The 25,000-nt window shown below is 44.9% G+C and overlaps 1 long non-coding RNA gene across 1 annotated transcript in view; it reads right to left on the minus strand.

The window, feature by feature from the left end:
* Positions 1-19,107, minus strand: part of LOC127003965 (uncharacterized) — a 22,086-nt gene extending 2,979 nt beyond the window's left edge. The window contains exon 1 of the long non-coding RNA XR_007757484.1: positions 19,008-19,107. This is a non-coding gene — a long non-coding RNA (uncharacterized LOC127003965). The remainder of the gene's footprint in view (positions 1-19,007) is intronic.
* Positions 19,108-25,000: the final 5,893 nt, after the last annotated feature.

The raw sequence follows: 25,000 nt of genomic DNA on the forward strand, positions 1-25,000 counted from the left end.
TCCCACAGGGTTCTGTCCTATCTCCCACTCTTTTTCTGTTGTTCATTGATGATCTTCTTTCCAAAACGAACTGTCCTATCCATTCCTACGCCGATGATTCCACTCTGCATTATTCAACTTCTTTTAATAGAAGACCCACCCTTCAGGAACTTAACGACTCAAGGCTGGAGGCTGCAGAACGCTTAGCCTCAGACCTTACTATTATTCCGATTGGGGCAAGAAGAACCTGGTGTCCTTCAACGCCTCAAAAACACAGTTTCTCCACCTCTCCACTGACACAATCTTCCAAACAACTATCCCTATTCTTTGACAACACCCAGCTATCACCTTCCTCAACACTAAACATCCTCGGTCTATCCTTAACTCAAAATCTCAACTGGAAACTTCATATCTCATCTCTTACTAAATCAGCTTCCTCGAGGCTGGGCGTTCTGTACCGTCTCCGCCAGTTCTTCTCCCCTGCACAGTTGCTGTCCATACAGGGGCCTTGTCCGCCCTCGTATGGAGTATGCATCTCATGTGTGGGGGGGCTCCACTCACACAGCTCTTCTGGACAGAGTGGAGGCAAAGGCTCTTCGTCTCATCAGCTCTCCTCCTCATACTGATAGTCTTCTACCTCTTAAATTCCGCCGCAATGTTGGCTCTCTTTCTATCTTCTATCGATATTTCCACGCTGACTGCTCTTCTGAACTTGCTAACTGCATGCCTCCCCCCCTCCCGCGGCCCCGCTGCACTCGACTTTCTACTCATGCTCATCCCTATACTGTCCAAACCCCTTATGCAAGAGTTAACCAGCATCTTCACTCTTTCATCCCTCACGCTGGTAAACTCTGGAACAATCTTCCTTCATCTGTATTTCCTCCTGCCTACGACTTGAACTCTTTCAAGAGGAGGGTATCAGGACACCTCTCCTCCCGAAACTGACCTATCTTTCGGCCACCTCTTTGGATTCTTTTTAGGAGCAGCGAGTAGCGGGCTTTTTTTTATTAATGTTTACTTTTTGTGCCCTTGAGCTGTCTCCTTTGCTGTAAAAAAAAAAAAAAATGATGAGCCAGTGCTGATTTAAATAGATAGAGACTGAAGGATGACCAGGGATTCTGGGAGGCTATTTTATACTGGTGGACTCTAGTGGGTAGATCAGGAGTTAGAACAAATTGGTCTGAAGGAGCGATTGCAGATTTATTACGAAAGATCTGCCAGTACTTGATTATGTTCATTATTGTGTGTGGGGGATTTAGCTTATAGTTTTGGGGGTCTGGGGGGGCACACATTACACAACTTATGCTTCCATTCACTTAAATTTAAGCACATATAGATAAATTTTATTATCAGGGATACATACAACAAGTATATTTTTCCAAATATAATATATAGATACATGCAAGGATATAATGTTTTTTTTATTCCTGGTGCTACTTAATTACACATAGTTGTATAATCACACTCTGTACTGTCTGGGGGTTGGGACGGCATACTCCTCCCTTTCATGGCATGGCTCAAACCGTTTCTGATCTTGTAGCAAGACAAAACACACACCCACACTCAGGAGGGCAGAACTGTCGGCCTTTCACTGCCGCAGGATCACATACACATATAGGAGGGCAGGACTGCTAGCCTTCTGCTCCTGCTGGGAAGATGAGGTCACAACTTCATGGCTTACATCCTGTACCTATTGTATACAGGTAAGATACCATACTAAAAAAAGGGTGCGGCTGGTGAGGTGAGGCAGGCGAGCTCGGGGCTAGAGGGCACCGTTGCCAGATTATCGTACTCCAGAGCCGCGTAATTACCGGTTTCTGGCTATAACTGTTGCCAACAAGCACCAACAATTAACCATTTAAACGATATCCATATATGAAGGCAGTTATTTGGGTGATGAAAGCAGTTTATTGGGTCGGAAATCGGCAAACATAAAAGGCTGAGTACGACAATCTGGCAACGTTGCTCGGGGGGACCGATTTTTCTAGTGTTTTGGAGTGGGCCGAGTAGCGCATATAAACACAGGTCGGCGCATGCGCAGTAGAGGGGGGAACAGGTGGGAACGTTCAGTCCGCCACAGGCAGCGCCAGCAGAGGAGTATTTTCACTCACGTGACCTTGTGACGTTTCATGACGTCACGAAATAAACATGGCTGCCACTTGTGTCAATCTATCCAGTCTATCCTTGCTAGGGGACCAGTGAATGAGTGAAAGACCGTGTCTCGTTGGGAGATCGTAGAAAATGGATTACTCTTAATATTAATTTTTGCTCTCTGTGAAGGACAGGACTTATTATGAGAGGATATGGTCACTTAGGCTTTGTTGCGCTAAAATACGGCAGCTCTACGTGGAAACCAAGGCAAGCATTAGAGGAAAAAATGGCTTTCACAAAGATACGTATTGTCTATACATACCAAACAATAACTACATATAGTGCTTCAACAAAGACTTTATCTACATATTTAACAATAAATGATGCTTCAGAGAGTGCCTTAACATTCATCTCCACTTGTATATATAGGCTAGCTATTACTATACCTACCAATTAAACAAGCTAACCAATTTTAGGGGGTAGGTCATTCACAAAGCGAGTGTCTACATATCTAACAGTAACTAATACTTGAGCAATGATGCTGGCAACATATCTAAAAATAACTAATGTATCAGAGTGCCAACATACATTCATCATCTCGATCTCATATATACCTACCATACAATATTATATTTGTCGGCTGGCCACAACTATATATTGCTTTCCAACTCCGGTGTTCGGGGTTTGAAGTCTGGGCTCTGGAGATCCTTGATAATTATCAGAGACTTCTTTCAGCGAACAACTCCCTCCGTTCACCTTGACGCGTTGGTATTTCAATTAGGCAGGCGGTAAAATGATAAACGTGGGTGTTTATCTGCCTTATTTCCACACTCAATAACATCAAAGATGTGACAGTTCTATTCTCCGACGGGTCACCAGTACGTGACACTAACACCACAAAATTATCGATACAGTATAGAAACTCGCATCCCGTCAATTTAGTTGCCATGAAATTTCCCAGCACGGTCTCCCATAGGGATGAGTTTCGACCCGAGTACTACTCGGTTCACTCGGTTTTTGGATTTGAGTGAGAACAATTCAGTTTACTCGGTTCTTCCAATTCAGTTACTTGATCGTTTTAATCCTCCAGCTCCAAATATATATATATATATATATATATATATATATATATATATATATATATATATATATATATATATATATATATATATATATATATATATATATATATATATATATATATATATATATATATATATATATATATATATATATATATATATATATATATATATATATATATATATATATATATATATATATATATATATATATATATATATATATATATATATATATATATATATATATATATATATATATATATATATATATATATATATATATATATATATATATATATATATATATATATATATATATATATATATATATATATATATATATATATATATATATATATATATATATACTTTTTTTTAACAACAAAGGAGGCAGCTCAAGGGCACACAAAAAAAGAAAACAATAATAAAAAAAAAAGCCCGCTACTCGCTGCTCCTAAAAAAGAAACAAAAGAGGTGGCCGAAAGCAAGATCAAATACGGGAGGTGTCCTGATACCCTCCTCTTGAAAGAGTTCAAGTCGTAGGCAGGAGGAAATACAGATGAAGGAAGATTGTTCCAGAGTTTACCAGCGTGAGGGATGAAAGAGTGAAGATGCTGGTTAACTCTTGCATAAGGGGTTGGTACAGTATAGGGATGAGCATGAGTAGATAGTCGAGTGCAGCGGGGCCGCGGGCGGGGGGGAAGCATGCAGTTAGCAAGTTCAGAAGAGCAGTCAGCGTGGAAATATCGATAGAAGATAGAAAGAAAGGCAACATTGCGGCGGAATTTAAGAGGTAGAAGACTATCAGTATGAGGAGGAGAGCTGATGAGACGAAGAGCCTTAGCCTCCACTCTGTCCAGAAGAGCTGTGTGAGTGGAGCCCTCCCACACATGAGATGCATACTCCATACGAGGGCGGACAAGGCCCCTGTATATGGACAGCAACTGTGCAGGGGAGAAGAACTGGCGGAGACGGTACAGAACGCCCAGCCTCGAGGAAGCTGATTTAGTAAGAGATGAGATATGAAGTTTCCAGTTGAGATTTTGAGTTAAGGATAGACCGAGGATGTTTAGTGTTGAGGAAGGTGATAGCTGGGTGTTGTCAAAGAATAGGGGATAGTTGTTTGGAAGATTGTGTCGAGTGGATAGGTGGAGAAACTGTGTTTTTGAGGCGTTGAAGGACACCAGGTTCTTCTTGCCCCAATCGGAAATAATAGTAAGGTCTGAGGCTAAGCGTTCTGCAGCCTCCAGCCTTGAGTCGTTGAGTTCCTGTAGGGTGGGTCTTCTATTAAAAGAAGTTGAGTAATGCAGAGTGGAATCATCGGCGACCTCCTAACAAAACCACACCAACCTTTCTATAACTTTGATAAGTACGCGCAACAGCGGATGCATATTTTTTTCTAAAATACACTCAGAGGTGAGGAGTAAGTCAAAAGCTACAAAGGCCGAAATGATGTCAAACCAACACAAAAGGGCCGTCCTGGTGGAAATAATAGAGGGTGACACAGTAATGATTAACCAAGCGGAAAGGAGTTCAAAACTGGGGGCTAAATTTGTGGGTCCTTACCGAATTGTTCGGAATGTCAGGGGAAATAGGTTCGAGGTTCTTGAACCAAATAGTAGAGTCAGTCTAGAAGTTCACAGTGATCGTCTGAAAGTAATTTCCTCACCCTTGGACCTTGACATTGGAAATTCCCCTTCAGGGTCAAATGTTCAACAAGATAATACCCCCACCCATAGCTATAACTTGAGACCACGAGTTTAAAAAACTTCATTCCCACCACTTTCAGATCATGATGTTGCGTTTTCTGATCATCTTGTTGTACCTCGGCTCCCTGCTTGCAACAACACCCATCCACCTGAACCCTGGCGCCCTTACGGCACACATAGGGGAGGTCTTCCTCATTGAAGATGTGCTCCTTGTGAGATATCCATATATTTCTTTGACCAACACCACAGACACAGTCAGGATAGTCTCAGAAAAACTGCTCGGCATGGCAGATACCATCCGGGTAACCAGGACTAGGGAGTCAAAGGCACCTTCTAGTACTCACTCTCTGGATCTTTTTCAACTACTGGAGGATAGGATTCTGTTCTTACGGGGAAAGGTAGATGATGTAGACAAGGACTATAGCTTTCACTCAGTTCACTCTCGGGTAAAGAGGGGGCTGCTCAACATCATTGGGTCCGCCTCAAAGTTCCTATTCGGTAAGGCAACCGACGAGGACGTGCGCGATTTGCGAGACCACTACAATCGTGTACTTTCCTTTGCTGCCCAGAATCGCAGGGTAATCAACGCCAATTGTAAAAAAAACTTGCGCGATTGCATACTCACATTGAGGATTTTCTTTTTTTTACGTCGCGGCCTATAGCGCCGGTAGGCTTCTTCCCGGTGGGGCCTGATGGTCGGCCCAAGGCTTCTTCCCGGTGGGACCTGATGGTCGGCCCAGCCCGTTCTGGCGCAGGCGAGTGTTTATAGTGGCGCCATCTTGCATTGGCTCATGCTGCCCTCCCGGAGCTCATCTTTAATCCTAGAATCTAGAGTCCGGGTTGATAGGTGGTCTTCTGGACAGCATGTGGGTAGTTTTAAGCCACTCGGCGGCGGCTGAAAAATCCCAGCTTGTGGCACCGGGCGGGGATTAAACTCGCGTCCTCCTGAACGCGGTGCTGTTACTCTGTCGACTCAGCCACCGCTAGAGCAAACGAATCAGATGGCAGAAGTTGTCAACATAGTTGTCAAGCAGATAGACCAGGTAAATCAGTTTCTCCTTCTAGATCAGGCCTTGCATGTACTGGACAACGTCATTGAATCTGTCACAACGGCGAATCAGCAGGTTAATAGCAGCATGGTAGATGCGGCGCACGGTACAGTCACACCTGCCTTGTTTCCTCTACACGATTTGATAATGACTATCCATATCGGGTATCAAAATTATAGTCTCAAGCCATTGTACAACCCAGACATGAGTCAATATTTTTACCCTTTGATTGAGTCCAGCCTCACGCCCGATGCCATAATTATTCATGTTCCGTTCCAGACGGCAGATGTGTTTGAGGCACATGAAATTGTTCCATTCCCCTTCTCCGCTAAGGACAGTGTGTTGACCCTAGACACGACCCCGTCTCTTGTCTTAATTGCAAAGGATTTCGCTCTGTATTCAACGGGTAGCTACTCACTATTGAAATATTGCAAGGAGACGGTCTTCAAGCGATTCTATTGCTCGGCATCTCTTTTTGCCTTCCTACCTGTTCGGGGAGGAGTGTGTGAGATCGCCCTCACCCGGGTGAACGCGTCTGACGCTCTTTCCCTGTGCCCTTACAAGCAACTACCCCCAACACCTGTTTTCCATAAGAACTTTCATGGTTTACATTATTTCTACTTTCCTCAGTCCTTCTATGTATCAGTAATCTTCCCGGAGGGTACCACTTATCGACAGGTAATTGGTCACTATGCCATAGCGGAAGCATGTTATATCCGCTCCACTAACATAACGACGTACCCTTCACGGATCCGTTTGGTTTTCACTGCCAATATTTCCCATCGAGTGTTTCCTCTGCGGTCTCTCGATAACATTCACTTCTCCAGCATCTCTTATGTGACAAATTCCCTTAATTCATTTTCTTTTGCAAACGAAACAGAGTTTGCAGAAACCCTGGAGGAAACGCTGCCTGAATACTTGCACCTCACCTACTTGTACCCTGGAATTTTTGTGCCGATGGTTCTGATGTTCGTCAGTCTCGTCGTCGTGTGCTACCTTATTAGGAGGAACTCTGTCCTGTACGATTATTTGATTGTTCAGACGAGGCGACAGGATGCAAGGAAGTCACAGGCAAGGTAGTTTTTTTCACGCAAGTAAAATGAAAGAAAACTGGTATTCCCCTGCTCCTGTATCTTGACATTGTACTGTCTTTCCCTCCTATTTTTTTTTTTTTTTTTTAAGGATCTAGATGAGCTTTTCATGTTCTGTAACTATGCCAGTTGATAACTACATGTACTTGTGTCCTTATGTTTATCCTAAGAGAGATTTTTTTATGAATTATCTCACACACACTGTGGTTTACCTCTCATTATTTATGTCATTACTACACATATATTCTTGCATAGCCATTGTTTCAATGTAATTGTGCCATAGGCAGTCTGCTCAACAAGATCACACTATGTATGGTAAACTACTAGTTAGATTTTTTGAAAGTCGCGAGGTCGTGATCACTGGTAGGTGACCGAGCAGTGTTATAGTAGTTGTAGTTATATCAGTGTATTATTATTATTATATGTCACCATGGATTAGGAAAGCATGTATCAGTAGAAAATACCCACTTCAGATAGATCACGCCACCGTCTGTAGGAATGTCACTTGTCAATGTTGATCGTACTGTTGTGCTGGAAGCTTCCCCCGGCGACCATAGGCCTCTAGAAGGCTCCCGGAGAAACGAGCAGGGGGGCGGGGAACAAGGCGAGCCGTCCGATAAGGGCGCGGCCAGGCGCCAGGCGGGAAGTGTTGCCAACTCGCATATATTTTTGCTACATGTTCTTGTATGCTCTAAAATATACTGTAACATTCTAGACTGTACTGTTCTGGATATATATAGGAGAAGAGGGCGAGAGAGGGCCAGTCCCAGTCATAGTAAGCTAGTGGTAAGTGAAGAGTCAGAGTGAAGTGTACTACTGAGGAAGAATATTAAACTACAGAAGCTGTGCAAAGTGTTTACATATCTCCCTCCCACGGAGTCTAGTGACGGCGACACGGAACCCAAGTAACACGTCCGGCATAACATTGGCGTCAGGAGTGTAGCCATTTGTTTTTTCGCCATGGAGACTCATTCCCAAGCTGCCAGAGGGACGACATGTTGACTGAACTTTTGGAAGCCTTGAGACTACAGGGGGAGAAACAAGAAAGAGCACACCAAGAACTCAAAGAACAACAAGAAAAAGCACACCAAGAACTCAAAGAACAACAAGAAAAAGCACACCAAGAACTCAAAGAACAACAAGAAAAAGCACACCAAGAACTCAAAGAACAACAAGAAAGAGCACAGCATCAACAAGAAGGAACACTCCAAGAACTCAAAGAACAACAAGAAAAAGCACACCAAGAACTCAAAGAACAACAAGAAAGAGCACAGCATCAACAAGAAGGAACACTCCAAGAACTCAAAGAACAGCTAGAAGATCGCTTCACAGGATTACAGCTACAGCTAAAAGCAGTACAAGATGGAAGTGAATAAGTGCGAAGAGAAATAACTGATGTGACCACGAACATGGGACAACGCCTGATAGAAGTGGAGAAAGAACACACAAATCTTCAACAAGAGATGGAGGTGGTACGGGAGACGACACACAAAGAAATATTAGAAGTAAGTGACAGAGTGAAGGACCTTGAAGACTGCTTGGCTGGAAACGGACAGCCAGTGCCTGCAGGGGCTAGTTGTACCCAAGATGCTTCTCCTACGCAAGTCCGGGGTAGTTTGAGCCCTGTTTCGCCTGAGTTTATCCCCGCAAGAAGTTCCGCCAACCCCATGAGTCTGCTGGGTTCGCCTGTTAGAAAGAAGCCTCAGGAGTTTGATGGCAAGGTCTCCTGGGAGGCTTACCGCGCTCAGTTTGAGCTGTTGGCAGCTCGGAACGGATGGGATGACCAAGAGTGCGCGGTACAGCTGGCCACTAGCCTGAAAGGGGCGGCGCTGGAGGTCCTTGCTCAGCTCGACAATGCGACAAAGGGCAGCTACAGCGGGCTGGCACAGGCGCTGGAGCAACGATATGGGACCAAGCACCAGAACGAGCTCTTCAGGGTTAGGTTCAGAACCCGCAACAGGAGGCGCGGCGAGTCTCTTCAGGAACTCGCTCAGGACCTTGAGAGCATGGCGCACAAGGCATACCCAGGTGCCACCCCTGACCTGCTGACGGTTTTGCTGCGTGATCAATTCATCGATGCCCTGGACAGCCCTCAGCTGAAGATACAAGTGAACCAAGCTAAGCCAACATCAATGCAGGAAGCTCTGGCACGTGCCATGGAGTTTGAGTCCTTTGTTAGATCTAGCTTGTCAAGCTTCAGGGACGACTCGACTTCTGGCTTTAGGGCACGAAAGGGCGCTGTCAGCGACACAGACAGGTTCCAAGGAACGTGCTGGTACTGCGAGAAGGTTGGGCACAAGGAGAACGAATGCTATAAGAGGAAGAAAGAATATGAAGGTGGCGTTAAGAAGAAGCCAAGAGAAGGACCCAAGTGCTGGACCTGTGGAGAAAAGGGGCACTGGAAGAATGAGTGTCGGAAAACTGTGCCCCCGGCGAGGGACCACCACTCAGGAAACTAAGGAGGACTGGTTCACGGGGGCAACGACCAGTCTGTCCTGTACATGCCCCGAAGATGTCAATGTGCAGGAGAACCACCATGACGAGCTGCCAAGTGGAGGGCAAGGTTGACGGAGTGTTGTGGCCTGTGGTCGTCGACACAGGCTCGGAACGCACATTGGTGCGGCCTGACGTGGTGAGTCATCGTCGACTTCCTAAGACGTTGCATCGACTGTGCGGAGTCACTGGACACTATGCAGAGCTCAGAGGCCCAGTGGACGTGAAGTTTGAGCTCGGAGGAAAGGAAGAGTCCCTCTCTGTGTACGTGGCCGACATGGCCGACCCCTACATCCTAGGTATGGATTATCTTGTCTCCCACAGGTGCGAGCTGGACTTTAGCGCTAAGCAGCTGACTGTAGGAGGAAGGAGGGTGCCACTGACGACTGTGAACAAGGAAGACCTGCCAGTGACGGTCAAGCGCACCACCATTATCCCTGCGAGGTCGGAGATGCTATTACCCTGTCAAATTACGGGTGCCCACCCGACTAGCCTGTGTGTGGTAGAGAGTGGAAGTCGATGTCCGGTAGAAAACGGGGTGATTGTAGGCAGTACTTTGGTAGACCCTGCTGCAGCGGAAGTGCCTGTCGTCGTGGCCAATGTCTCCTTCAGCCCAAAGAAAATAGAACAAGGGACCATGGTGGGGTTGTGCCAAGAGATCAACCAGGAACCGAGAACCTGTGTCTGCAGGAGAACCCTGACGAAGCCCCAGGAGGAGCTGCCCGACTACCTGCGCGACCTGTTTGACAGGAGCTCCAAGTGTCTAGAGGAGCCCCAAGTGGAACAGCTCAGGGAGCTTCTCGTGAGAAATGCAGATGTGTTTTCCACAGGAGACCTGGACTTGGGGTGTACGGACCTGGTAGAGCACCACATCGACACAGGTAGCCACCGCCCAGTGAAGCAAGCTCCTCGAAGGATGGCACCAGCCCGTCGCAAGGAGATGGATGAGGTAATGGATGATCTCCGGCAACAGGGGTTAATCGAGCGGTCCAGCAGCCCGTGGGCGTCTGCTGTAGTGCTCGTCAGGAAAAAGGACGGTTCCCTCAGGTGCTGCGTGGACTACCGAGCCCTCAACGATCTCACCATCAAGGATTCATACCCACTCCCAAGGATCGACGACACGCTCGACGCTTTGGTGGGCTCCAAGTGGTTTTCAACACTGGATATGAAGTCTGGGTATCACCAAGTCAAAATGGCGGAGCAGGACAAAGAGAAAACAGCTTTCTCCTACGGTCAAGGCCTGTGGCAGTTTAAGGTCATGCCCTTTGGCCTGTGCAACGCGCCGGCCACGTTCGAGCGGCTGATGGAGAGGGTGCTGGAGGGACTTCACTGGAAGACGGCACTCATCTACCTCGACGACGTGATTGTCTTTGGCCAGACCTTCGAGCAGGAGATGGAAAGGCTATCAGAGGTTTTCGCCCGGTTTAGAGCTGCACACCTTAAGCTCAGCCCGAAGAAATGCTGCCTATTCCAAAGGGAGGTCCTTGGGACACATCGTGAGCGAGTCTGGAGTACGCACTGATCCTGAGAAGGTGGCTGCGGTAAGGGACTGCCCGACACCCACCAACGTGAAGGAGCTGCGAAGCTTCCTCGGGTTGTGCTCATACTACCGCAGGTTTGTAAAAGGCTTCGCTACGATTGCTGTACCACTGCACCTCCTGACGAAGAAGGGGCGCAAGTTTGAGTGGACAGCGGAAACTCAGGTTGCCTTTGAGAATCTCAAGGAGGCCCTCATCAGCTCGCCCGTACTCACCTACCCCTCTAAGCCTTTTATACTGGATTGTGATGCCAGTGATGAGGGGATTGGTGGAGTGCTGTCCCAGGCATGTGCCGACATGGAACGGGTTGTGGCCTACTTCAGCAAGAAGCTCACCCCAGCCGAGAAAAACTATTGCATGACCCGGAAAGAACTCCTGGCAGTAGTCAAGAGCCTTGACTTTTTCCATGCTTACTTGTACGGTGCAACTTTCACCATCCGCACGGATCACGCTGCATTGCGGTGGTTGAAGTCACTAAAAAACCCTGAGCGCCAGCTTGCTCGCTGGATAGGTAAACTAGAGCAGCATCACTACACTATTGTGCACCGATCTGGGCTAACACACGGTAACGCGGACAGCTTGAGCCGGCGCCCCTGCCTACCTGAGTGTCAACATTGCCTCCAGAGGGAAAGCGTCCAGAATATGTGCCGCCGCACCACAGTGGAACAGACAGCGGAAGTGCCATGGGAAGACTTGGGAAAGCTGCAGCGGGAGGACCGAGATCTGAGACCAATTATGGAGTGGCTGAGTCAGTCGTCAACGCGACCTGGGTGGGAAGTAATCTCGAGAGAAAGCCCTACCACCAAGAATTACTGGACTCAGTGGGACACTCTTCGGATAGACGACGGGGTGTTGCAGCGACGCTGGGTCTCTCATGATGGTCTTGACCCCTACTGGTCCACGGTGCTACCTGTGAAGTCCCGGGAAGGCGTCTTGAAAGAAATGCACGACAGCATCACCAGCGGACACCTTGGGGTAAAGAAGACACTGAGTCGCCTGCGCCAAAGGTTCTACTGGGTTGGCATGAGGAAGGACGTGGAAGAATGGTGTCACGCGTGTGAGGTGTGCTGTGCAAAGAAGGGCCCCAAGAAGCGTCACCGCGCCCCATTGCAACTATACCAGGTTGGAGCCCCCATGGAACGGGTGGCAGTGGATATAGCAGGACCCTTGCCTCTGACGACGAACGGAAATAGGTACATCTGCGTCACAATGGATTATTTCACCAAGTGGCCGGAAGCCTACGCCATCCCTGACCAGGAAGCCACTACCATCGCCAAGGTATTGGTGGAGGAGTTCTTCTGTCGCTTCGGTGTGCCTAACGAGCTCCATTCCGACCAGGGAAGGAATTTTGAGTCAACAGTCCTTGCTGAGTGCTGCAAGCTTCTGGGTATCAAGAAGACCCGGACCACCCCTCTGCACCCACAGTCAGATGGAATGGTGGAGAGGTTTAATTGGACGTTGGGCCAGGAGTTGGCCAAGCAGTGCAACAATGATCAGTCTTCATGGGATTAGAAGCTGCCTGCGCTTCTCATGGCCTACAGGTCTGCCGCCCACGAGACTACGGGGTATTCACCGGCAAAGCTGATGTTTGCACGTGAGCTGCGATTGCCGGTGGACCTACTGACAGGAAGGCCTCCTGGGGAAAGCCTTCCAAGGGACGCCTCCAGTTTTGCCCGTCAACTAGAGGAACGGCTGGAAGAGGTGCACCATCAAGTCCGTGGTGCCTTGAAGTTCTCCGGGGAGGCCATGAAGCGCGGTTACAATATGAGGGCAAGCCACGTTGACTTCAAGGAAGGAGACCAAGTCTGGCTTTACAGCCCGCAGAGGAAGAAAGGACAGTCTCCGAAGTTACAGAGCCCTTGGGAAGGCCGTTACACTGTGCTAGAACGCCTCTCCGACGTGACTTACCGAATCCGGAGAACAGAAAGGACCAAGCCGAAAGTTGTCCACGTCAACCGCCTATGGAGGTACCACGGTCCGGGAAACTACACCTGGAACAACTACAGACACCCAGCAGCCGACGAAAACGCAAGGGACGTCCAGGAACGAGGGGAGGTCGACGACAACATAGGCCTTCTGGACCTTTCAGCCGAGGGAGATAACCTCCCGGCTTCGGCAGATGTTCCAGGGACACCCCAAGAAGCGGACGACGACGAGGCGCACCAGGAGACAGACGCGCAGGAGGCAACGAACAGAAGACAGAGACAACGCAGGCGTCCACAGCGATACGACGATTATTATGTTTTTGATTAATTCTCTTATGTTTGTATATAGTTAAGTGTGTGATCGGGACGATCACAATTAAGAGGGGGGGATAGTGTTGTGCTGGAAGCTTCCCCCGGCGTCTATGGGCATCTAGAAGGCTCCGGGAAGAACGAGTAGGGGGGCGGGGAGGAAAGCCTCGTCCGCGGCCCGCGGGGCGCGGCCAAGCGCCTAGCGGGAAGTGTTGCCAACTCGCATATAGTTTTGCTACATGTTCTTGTATGATCTAAAATATACTGTAACATTCTAGACTGTACTGTTCTGGATATAGGAGAAGAGGGCGAGAGAGGGCAGTCCCAGTCATAGTAAGCTAGTGGTAAGTGAAGAGTCAGAGTGAAGTGTACTAATAAGGAAGAATATTAAACTTCAGAAGCTGTGCAAAGTGTTTACATATCTCCCTCCCACGGAGTCTAGTGACGGCGACATGGAACCCAAGTAACACGTCCGGCATAACAGTACGTTCGCCTCAGTATGTGTAACAAGCATTTCGTCAACTTAGAGGTCACCTTGACGTACGTGACCGGTTGTAACGTCATTATTTTCCAAGCCTCTAATCTTCTCGGGAAGGAGTGAAGATTAGAGGCTTGGAAAACAATGACATTACAACCGGTCACGTACGTCAAGGTAACCTCTAAGTTGACGAAATGCTTGTTCTCGGCTCGGCTCTCGGCTCTCTCCAACGCCCCTGTACTTAGGTTAAGAATATATTCACCTAAAACGCAGCGGAGTGTTTTCCTTCACGCCTTGTTCGTCCCCTCAAGACCCATCTGAGCTACACGCAACCAAGACCGGCAGCCGTTACACTTTCCAAACTACCCTCCTACGGTTTCTATCCTTCTCTCTGTACCTTTATCTCCAGTTTCCTTTCTGACCGTTCTATTTCTGCTGTGGTAGACGGTCACTGTTCTTCCCCTAAACTTATTAACAGTGGTGTTCCTCAGGGTTCTGTCCTATCTCCCACCCTCTTTCTGTTGTTCATTGATGATCTTCTTTCCAAAACGAACTGTCCTTGCCATTCCTACGCCGATGACTCTACTCTGCATTACACGACCTCTTTTAATAGAAGACCCACCCAACAGAAACTAAATGATTCCAGGGTGGAGGCGGCAGAACGCTGAGCCTCAGCCCTTACTTTTATTTTCGATTGGGGCAAGAACTTGATGTCCTTCAACGCCTCAAAAACACAGTTTTTCCACCTACCCACTCGACACAATCTTCCAAACAACTATCCCCTATTCTTTGACAACACTCAGCTGTCACCTTCTTCAACACTAAACATCCTCGGTCTATCCTTAACGCAAAATCTCAACTGGAAACTTCATATCTCTTCTCTTACTAAATCAGCTTCCTCGAGGCTGGGCGTTCTGTATCGTCTCCTCCAGTTCTTCTCCCCCGCACAGTTGCTATCCATTTTACAGGCCTTGTCCGCCCTCGTATGGAGTACGAGAGGCGGCGTGTGGCTGGATTCAGGATTTCTTCATGGGCGGTGAGGACCACGTGAGCATCTGCAGGCAGCTTCAGGCGTGCTCATCTACAGCTAAATATAATTTATTGCCTAGGATGTTCTATGATAGTTAGCTAGGTAGCTGTGTGCCTGGAATTAATTAATTGTTCCTCATTTCCAGCAAAGTTTTCCTTGTTGCGTTAAACAAACTTAAGAGCAGGTTCATCTGGACTTTGCTTATCCTATGAGGGTGTGATTTGTCAAAAATAAGTGACTAGAAGTGGCTGTGAGTCTGAGAACTCAATTTTCAGATAATATATTTTATATTTTCATTGCTGAGAATACATCGAGATCTTCAGAAGTCCAGTCCTTTTCAAGAACCCCACAATTTGTCCCACCTCGGAGGAATCAGGGGCTTTATTGGGTGACACCCAATGGAACCGGGTGGCGACAGACCTACTGTGGTGGCCGGCGCTAGGGAGGCATGACCAAGGTTGACGGGAAGGAAGAACGAGAATCCGACCTTCCTGACCCTTTTCTGTCCTGGCTGCCTCCGACTCGAAATTGGGGGGTAAAGGGTTTGACAATACTCAAGGGACCATCCAGGTAGGACCCTCACTTAAGTCCAGTACACCTGCTACAGCCAGATTTGACGTGACTCACCATCTCAGCTCTCATTTTCTCGTCAAAAATACTATAACATTAGTATTTCCAACATTATAATTGTTATCCATGACACTTTTCGTATCAGTAACATTTCGTTCATATGTTAGAGATGAATAGATAGATCGATAGGTAGATAGATAGACGAAGAAGATAGACGAGAGAGAGAGAGAGAGAGAGAGAGAGAGAGAGAGAGAGAGAGAGAGAGAGAGAGAGAGAGAATTAAAAGAAAGAAAAAAAAGACAGCAAACTAGAAGGCAAACGAAAAAAAAAAGGGAAGGTACAGATAGAGAGAAAATAAAATAGAGAAAGAACGAATGCAACAACCCATTATGAGATAAAGATAGAAAAAGAGTAACTGAAAGTAAGAAGGGAGCTACGAAGTAAAGGATCAACACAGACAGAGAAAAGTCACAAGAAAAGCAAACAAAGGAGCAAAAGAAAGATTAGGAATGAAAGATATATAGAAATGGTGAAGAGTAACAGGATTTTAATAAAGGAATAAGAAAAAGTAAAGGAAGGAGTATATTAGAAAAAACGACAATGAAAAGCAAATGGGAAATAAAAAAAAAAGCTAGTAAAAGGAAAAAGAAAAGAGCGTAAGAGAGAAACAGTAATAAATAAACACAGGAGAATAAGACATATATAAAAGTTAAATAAAGAGACACCAAAACAAAGAAGAAAGAGATTGAGAATTAAGGAAAGAAGAAAATATGAAATAAATAAATAAAATAAAGGTAGATTAATATCAAAACAGAGAAAGATAAAGAAAGAGAAAGAAAGCGGGAAAAAATAATAATATAAAACAATATAATAGTAGTAGTAATGATAATAATAATAATAATAATAATAATAATAATAATAATAATAATAATAATAATAATAATAATAATGATAAACAATAATAGTAATGATGATAATTTTAATAATCCTATTAATAATATTATTATTAATATTATTAACAGTATTATTATTATCATCATTATTATTATTAACAACAATAATAAAAATAATAATAATAATAATAATAATAATAATAATAATAATAATAATAATAATAATAATAATAATAATAATAATAATAATAAGAAGAAGAAGAAGAATGATAGTAATAATAATAATGATAATAATAATAATAATAATAATAATAATAATAATAATAATAATAATAATAATGGTGATGGCATGAATTTTCTTTTTAATTTAGTATCTTGTAATTTAGTATCTTAGTATCTTGTTGTTTTTAATCATATTATCAATATTTTCATATATTCTAATACCTTATTGTCATTGATACTTATAATTATATTGATATTAACATATATTATTATTATTATTATTATCATTATTAATTGTGTTATCATTACAAGTGTTTGTATTATTATCATTGTTATTATTATTATTATTATTATTATTATTATTATTATTAACTGTGTTATCATTGCAAGTGTTAGTATTATCATTGTTATTATTATTATTATTATTATTATTATTATTATTATTATTATTATTATTATTATTATTAGTGTCATCATTGTAATTGTTATTATTATTGTTATTATTATTATTATTATTATTATTAATATGAATATTATTATCAATTTGTATTTGTATTATTACATATCAGTATTGTTGTTGTAATTTTTATTAATATTATCTATTATTCTTCTTATTTCTGCTTATATCTTTATTTCACATTATTTCATTCTCGCTTTTCCCCCTTTTTCCTTTTTGTTTCTCTCTCTCTCTTTCTCTCCACTTCTTTTTCTTTCTCTTTTTATGTGTAATTCACCTTTAGGCCTGCTGAGGGTCTCTCTCGAGATAGCCAGCCGTTCCCCTACGGAAAAGCACAGAGCTCGTTCGTAGTACCGATCTTTGGGTAAGACTGAGACCACTCAAACACAACGCACCGCGACAACGAGGTCACAACTTCTCGCCTGACGTCGCGTACCTACTCACTGCCTAAGTCTATATATACCAAGTCAAGTCACTCTGCTTCAAAACTGCGACCGGTACGCGCAGGAGGCGGTTTTGGGGCGGAGCAGCGGGATGTCGTCACTTGGAGCTAAAAAAAAATACCCGGCAGTTCAGGGGTGACTAAAGTTGCGGCCGTGTGTGCACTTTGGATGTGCATTCTCGCCTTCTTTCACAGCGCGTTCAGGCAAGCCACTGACGAAAAAACATGTCTTTTTATTGTGCTATTACGTGAGTGTAATTTCAATGACTACAAACGGCGGTGTGGGGTGTGAGGGAGGGCATGTTTAAGTGATTGATTTAAATTAGTCCGCCTTTCCTCGTTTTCTCTAAATCCCTGTTTCTACATTCTCTAGTTTGGCTCCAAGCAGTGTCACGCAGAAACCACGCCTCGGCCATGTCTCCTCCCACAAACCTGCGTATGACTTGACTTGCTGTATATAGACTTAGCTCACTGCTAGGTGAACAGGGGCTACACGTGAAAGAAGATAAACCCAACTTAACTTCACCCGGCCGGGGAATCGAACCCCGGTCCTTCTGGTTGTGAGCAGGGTTGGAGTAATTACAATTCAAAGGCTTAATTACAATTACAATCACAATTACATTATTAAAACTTTAAATTGCAATTATAATTACAATTACTCATGTGAAGTTCAATTACAATTACAATTACTACAAGAGACAGTCAATTATAATTACAATTATAATTACTCAGCGTCCAACAGTAAGCTTTGGTTGAAAAGAAAAACACTAGCATCGTGCTGTTGTCATTTACTGAAGAGAGAGAGAGAGAGAGAGAGAGAGAGAGAGAGAGAGAGAGAGAGAGAGGGGTGGATGTAGGCTAAACGGGTAGGCAGAGGGGGAGGGAGAAGGGGTGGTACAGTAGGTGGTGGGGACTGGGGGAGTGGTGCTATACATACAGACAGATAAACAGGATGGGCGGGAAGGGAAATGGAGAGAGGGAATAGGGTGAGGGCAAAGGATGAAGAGAGGGTGTGGATCGAAAGAAGGAAGAAAGGAGAAGAGAGGGAGAGACATAATGACACACACAGAGACAGACAGACAGAGAGAACATCGAAGAAATGAGGGGGTAGGTAGGTAGGAGACAGAATGACAGACAGACAGACAGACAAAGAGAGGGGCAGATAGACAAAGAAAGATAGTAGTATGGTAGTATCATAAGTACTACTCACCACTATCAATAAAATATGCCTTCTACTATCACAGTCATAATACTTGTCACCATTATTATTAATATTACTATCACCAGCATCACCAGATCAGCAATTCAGCATCATCCATTTTTTTCATAATTATTTCCCTGTTACTGCTATATGATCGTCATCATTACTTTTTTTAACATTACCATCTTGCTATTACTTTCACCATCATTACTACCACTTTACTGTACTACTAGACTACTACTTTCCTATCAGCACAAGCCTACACCTACAGCGATTAACTTTCCAACAAATTAGCCTATTACTATGACACTGGTCACCATCACCACTAATCACTATTACATAATTTCATCATGACATCATCCAATGAACGTCATCCCCATCTCAGCTACTAGAGTCATCATCATTATTCATCAGGGAACAGATTACTATACAATGTCTTTCTTACCTTTACAATAGAAAGTCAAGAGGAGGACTCTGCCGTATGACGGTCTAGGAAGCAATGAAATATGTCCCAGTCTGATTCTCGTATAATACGTAGGTTGTCCAGTAAGGGTTGCCATACTTCATCATATACAGTGTTTACATATTTGCCACCATAGCAGTAAAAACAAGGACTATCAGAATTTTAGTATGACTTACTTTTTTCGCAATTACAATTAAATTACAATTACTTTATAATGTAATTAATTATAATTACAATTACTTCATTAAGTTCTACATACAATTACAATTACAATTACAATTACATACTTTAATGTAATTAATTACATTTCAATTAAATTACAATTACAATTACTCCAACCCTGGTTGTGAGCCAGAGAAAACAGCTCCCTGGAGAGCGGAGCATCCCATTAGCCAAGCCCTGGGTAATCCCGAGGCCGATAAGGGATTAACCCCCTCGCTCTCTACTCTCCTTCCTATGCGCGCAACAGACACAAGGATCGGAGAGTGACCGCGTCGAGATTTAGGCCTTGTTCTGTCCGCCCTGTGAGGGTAATAATTATTAGGAACTCCGTCCTTGAACCACCCAAAGACAGACCTACTTGGTCGGCGCAATCGATACAGTGGGGGGTACTGTATCGATTGCGCCGACCAAGTAGGTCTGTCCTTGGGTCTGGCGACGAGGACTGGCGTGTCGTGTTGTTCGTTCGTGGAGGATGCTTGGTGAGTATGGATGGAGTGTGGCGGATGTTGTTGGCATATAATAATTATGTTGTAGAGGCATATAATGAGTTGAGAGAGCATAGTAATTATGTGGGGTTTAGTTTTAGTTGCCAAGAAAGAAGGATTTAGTAATGGAAAAATATTTAGAGATAAAAAATTAATTGCGATGAAATAAAGAAAATATGGTGTGATTACCGATGTAATTATGAAGAATGGCACGTTTTCGTTCTCATTTTCTTTCATTATCAAGGTAAAGGTAAAGTTGGGCGCATACGCAATAGCTACGTTTGACTTTGGTGCTCATCTCCGCACCGTTGGCCCTTGGAGACTGTGGTGGGTAAGAACGAGATGTGCTGATATCACGATGTTGGCCGATACCAATACCGACAGCCTACTCACTTTTCAGCCGATACCGATACCGATACTCCGATACTAACAAATGACCGATATTTCGCTGATACCGATACTAATACCGATATTTTTTTAGAGAGGTAAAGCTGAGAGGGGGTGAGTTGTTAATGCAGGAACAATATAGAAATTGATATATAAATACATGAAATAATATCATAAATTCATATTCATCTGTGTCAATCAGTGTCATGAAACATGTTTGTCTTGAATCACATAATAAATAAACCTGAGAATTATTCAAGTATCGGCCACATTTTCACCTTGCAGATACCAATAAAAATACTACAAATAAAGAACAATGCTGCCTATACCGATACTGATACTATAGACACGGCCGAGATTCGAATCACCCTGTGAATTCGTAGCTAGACACCCTAACTGTTCCAAGGGGGAGTTATCGAGCATTATAAAGTGGAAACAAAATAAAGGGAGGATGGTGATCAGAGGTAGGCAGGCTTACGTCAGCCACAACTTGCGTAAGAGGGAGGACTGGGCGAGGTGCCAGAGGAAGGAGGGTATGAGAAGGAAGCTTCCAAATAAACAAACGAGGACGGAGAGGAGCGCTGAGGGGGTGAAGGGAGGGACAAGGTCACGGGAAACCACACCCATTTTGAAGGGCAAAGCCTCATCTTCACTCCGGTTACTTTCTCCCGATGTGCCACTCTTAATCTCTTATTGACGAGTATATGAGATATGAAGCTCTTGAACAATAAACAAAGCAGATTTCTGAGGTTAAGAGTGAGGCCAAAACACACACACACTCTCTCTCTCTCTCTCTCTCTCAATGGTTTTACGAATGTGGATAAATACAAATTGTTTTTGATCGATGACACGTACGATCCGAATGAGAAATAACGGCACAATTCTTCCCTGTAAACAAATTAATTCGGACCACCAAACCTTTCCTCACCAACACTGTAGCGCGAGAATGGAATAAACTTTCACCTTAAGTGGTCCAGTGCAGTACGATCAATTAATTAAAAAAAAAAAAAAGCTCGATCGCCACTTCGTTCAACTTGATATTCGATCACTAGTCAAACTAAAGTCTTGATGACATTAAATTTAATAGGAATCCGCATCGGTTTAAAGACAGACCACCTAATCTAGACCATAGCGTCTGTGTGGTCTGAATATTTATGTAAATCTCTCTCTCTCTCTCTCTCTCTCTCTCTCTCTCTCTCTCTCTCTCTCTCTCTCTCTCTCTCTCTCTCTCTCTCTCTCTCTCTCTCTCTCTCGTGTGTGTGTGTAATTCTCCATGATGTGACCACACGATAGACTCGCGCCTCCACGACTGAGATAGGAGCTCAGAAGTGACGGATATCTGCAAGGAGACTACAGAACAGGAGAGGGGGGCCTCTATGGGAGACCGTGGGCGGGTGGTGGTGTATGTCGGTTGCGACAGATGGCGCAGGAGCAGCTTTGTTTACATCCAGGCGCCCCCCCCCCCCTTCCAGACCCACCCCAACCTTCAGTACCCATCAGCAGTGTTGCTACATGTTTAATGACGAGATTTTCTATTCTCTTTTTCTATTACTCTCTCGGTCCCACACATCCTCTGCGTGTATCGAAACACACTAGAAATTAATCACAAGGAGAGGGTATTCCCCGGCTGCTTGGGGTTGAACCCGCGACCAGCGTGACGGGAGAGCCACTCCTTACCGAGTCGGCCAAAGAGGTACCCCCCTGGCTAAGTGGGTTATGGGAGGCTCGTTCAGGCCGTCGCCGCACTACACGGCTTTCCCCCCTATGTAGATTCATTTCTGTGTGTTGAGACCTTTAGACAGTGACCCATTTTGGTGCACAATTTCACAATGTCCCCGTAGAGACATACCTCCAACTCTCCCAGTTTCTATTATCCTCGGAGAGCATGGGCCATCCTACTTGTTACCCCTTCGGGGAAACTCAACAGAACCGCAGGATAGGATGCCCACCGCTATGCCACCAGTTTAATGACGAGATTTTCTATTCTCTTTTTCTATTACTCTCTCGGTCCCACACGTCCTCTGCGTGTATCGAAACACACTAGAAATTAATCACAACAAGGAGAGGGTATTCCCCGGCTGCCTGGGATTGAACCCGCGACCAGCGTGACGGGAGAGCCACTCCTTACCGAGTCGGCCAAAGAGGTACCCCCCTGGCTAAGTGGGTTATGGGAGACTCGTTCATCAGGCCGTCGCCGCACTACACATGGGATCAAGCAGCAAATGTTTCTACTTTTTTTTTTCTTCAGTCTGGTTATTTCCCATTTAAAAAAAATTAAAGGTAGATAAATATTAAAATGAACAGTAGGAACTATATATATATATATATATATATATATATATATATATATATATATATATATATATATATATATATATATATATATATATATATATATATATATATATATATATATATATATATATATATATATATATATATATATATATATATATATATATATATATATATATATATATATATATATATATATATATATATATATATATATATATATATATATATATATATATATATATATATATATATATATATATATTTTGTAGTGCTGGAAGCTTCCCCCGGCGTCTATGGGCCTCTAGAAGGCTCCGGGAAGAACGAGTAGGGGGGCGGGGAGGAAAGCCTCGTCCGCGCCCCGCGGGGCGCGGCCAGGCGCCTGGCGGGAAGTGTTGCCAACTCGCATATATTTTTGCTACATGTTCTTGTATGATCTAAAATATACTGTAACATTCTAGACTGTACTGTTCTGGATATATATAGGAGAAGAGGGCGAGAGAGCCCCAGCCCCAGTCATAGTAAGCTAGTGGTAAGTGAAGAGTCCGAGTGAAGTGTACTACTAAGGAAGAATATTAAACTACAGAAGCTGTGCAAAGTGTTTACATCTCTCCCTCCCACGGAGTCTCCTGACGGCGACACGGAACCCAAGTAACACGTCCGGCATAACATTGGGGTCAGGAGTGTAGCCATTTATGTTTTTCGCCATGGGGACTCGTTCTCAAGCTGCCCAGAGGGACGACATGTTGACTGAACTTTTGGAAGCCTTGAGACTACAGGGGGAGAAACAAGAAAGATTACAGCAACAACAAGAAAGAGCACTCCAGGTACTCAAAGAACAACAAGAAAAAGCACACCAAGAACTCAAAGAACAACAAGAAAGAGCACAGCAACAACAAGAAGGAACACTCCAAGAACTCAAAGAACAACAAGAAAGAGCACAGCATCAACAAGAAGGAACACTCCAAGAACTCAAAGAACAGCTAGAAGATCGCTTCACAGGATTACAGCTACTGCTAAAAGCACTACAAGATGGAAGTGAATCAGTGCGAAGAGAAATGACTGATGTGACCACGAACTTGGGACAACGCCTGATAGAAGCGGAGAAAGAACACACAAATCTTCAACAAGAGATGGAGGTGGTACGGGAGACGACACACAAAGAAATATTAGAAGTAAGTGACAGAGTGAAGGACCTTGAAGACTGCTTGGATGGAAACGGACAGCCAGTGCCTGCAGGGGCTAGTTGTACCCAAGATGCTTCTCCTACGCAAGTCCGGGGTAGTTTGAGCCCTGTTTCGCCTGAGTTTATCCCCGCAAGAAGTTCCGCCAGCCCCATGAGTCTGCTGGGTTCGCCTGTTAGAAAGAAGCCTCAGGAGTTTGATGGCAAGGTCTCCTGGGAGGCTTACCGCGCTCAGTTTGAGCTGTTGGCAGCTCGGAACGGATGGGATGACCAAGAGTGCGCGGTACAGCTGGCCACTAGCCTGAAAGGGGCGGCGCTGGAGGTCCTTGCTCAGCTCGACAATGCGACAAAGGGCAGCTACAGCGGGCTGGCACAGGCGCTGGAGCAACGATATGGGACCAAGCACCAGAACGAGCTCTTCAGGGTTAAGTTCAAGAACCCGCAACAGGAGGCGCGGCGAGTCTCTTCAGGAACTCGCTCAGGACCTTGAGAGCATGGCGCACAAGGCATACCCAGGTGCCACCCCTGACCTGCTGACAGTTTTGCTGCGTGATCAATTCATCGATGCCCTGGACAGCCCTCAGCTGAAGATACAAGTGAAGCAAGCTAAGCCAACATCAATGCAGGAAGCTCTGGCACGTGCCATGGAGTTTGAGTCCTTTGTTAGGTCTAGTTGGTCAAGCTTCAGGGACGACTCGATTTCTGGCTTTAGGGCACGAAAGGGCGCTGTCAGCGACACAGACAGGTTCCAAGGAACGTGCTGGTACTGCGAGAAGGTTGGGCACAAGGAGAACGAATGCTATAAAAGGAAGAAGGAATATGAAGGTGGCGCTAGGAAGAAGCCCAGGGAAGGACCCAAGTGCTGGAGCTGTGGAGAAAAGGGGCACTGGAAGAATGAGTGTCGGAAAACTGTGCCCCCGGCGAGGGACCACCACTCGGGCGAGGGAAGAAGGAGAACTGGTTCACGGGGGCAACGACCAGTCTGTCCTGTACATGCCCCGAAGATATCAATGTGCAGGAGAACCACCATGACGGGCTGCCAAGTGGAACAGACAGCGGAAGTGCCATGGGAAGACTTGGGAAAACTGCAGCGGGAGGACCGAGATCTGAGACCAGTTATGGAGTGGCTGAGTCAGTCGTCAACGCGACCTGGGTGGGAAGTAATCTCGAGAGAAAGCCCTACCACCAAGAATTACTGGACTCAGTGGGACACTCTTCGGAGAGATGACGGGGTGTTGCAGCGACGCTGGGTCTCTCATGATGGTCTTGACCACTACTGGTCCACGGTGCTACCTGTGAAGTCCCGGGAAGGCGTCTTGAAAGAAATGCACGACAGCATCACCAGCGGACACCTTGGGGTAAAGAAGACACTGAGTCGCCTGCGTCAAAGGTTCTACTGGGTT

The sequence above is a fragment of the Eriocheir sinensis genome, chromosome 27, assembly GCF_024679095.1.
Source record: "Eriocheir sinensis breed Jianghai 21 chromosome 27, ASM2467909v1, whole genome shotgun sequence".
Classification (NCBI taxonomy): Eukaryota; Metazoa; Arthropoda; class Malacostraca; order Decapoda; family Varunidae; genus Eriocheir; species Eriocheir sinensis.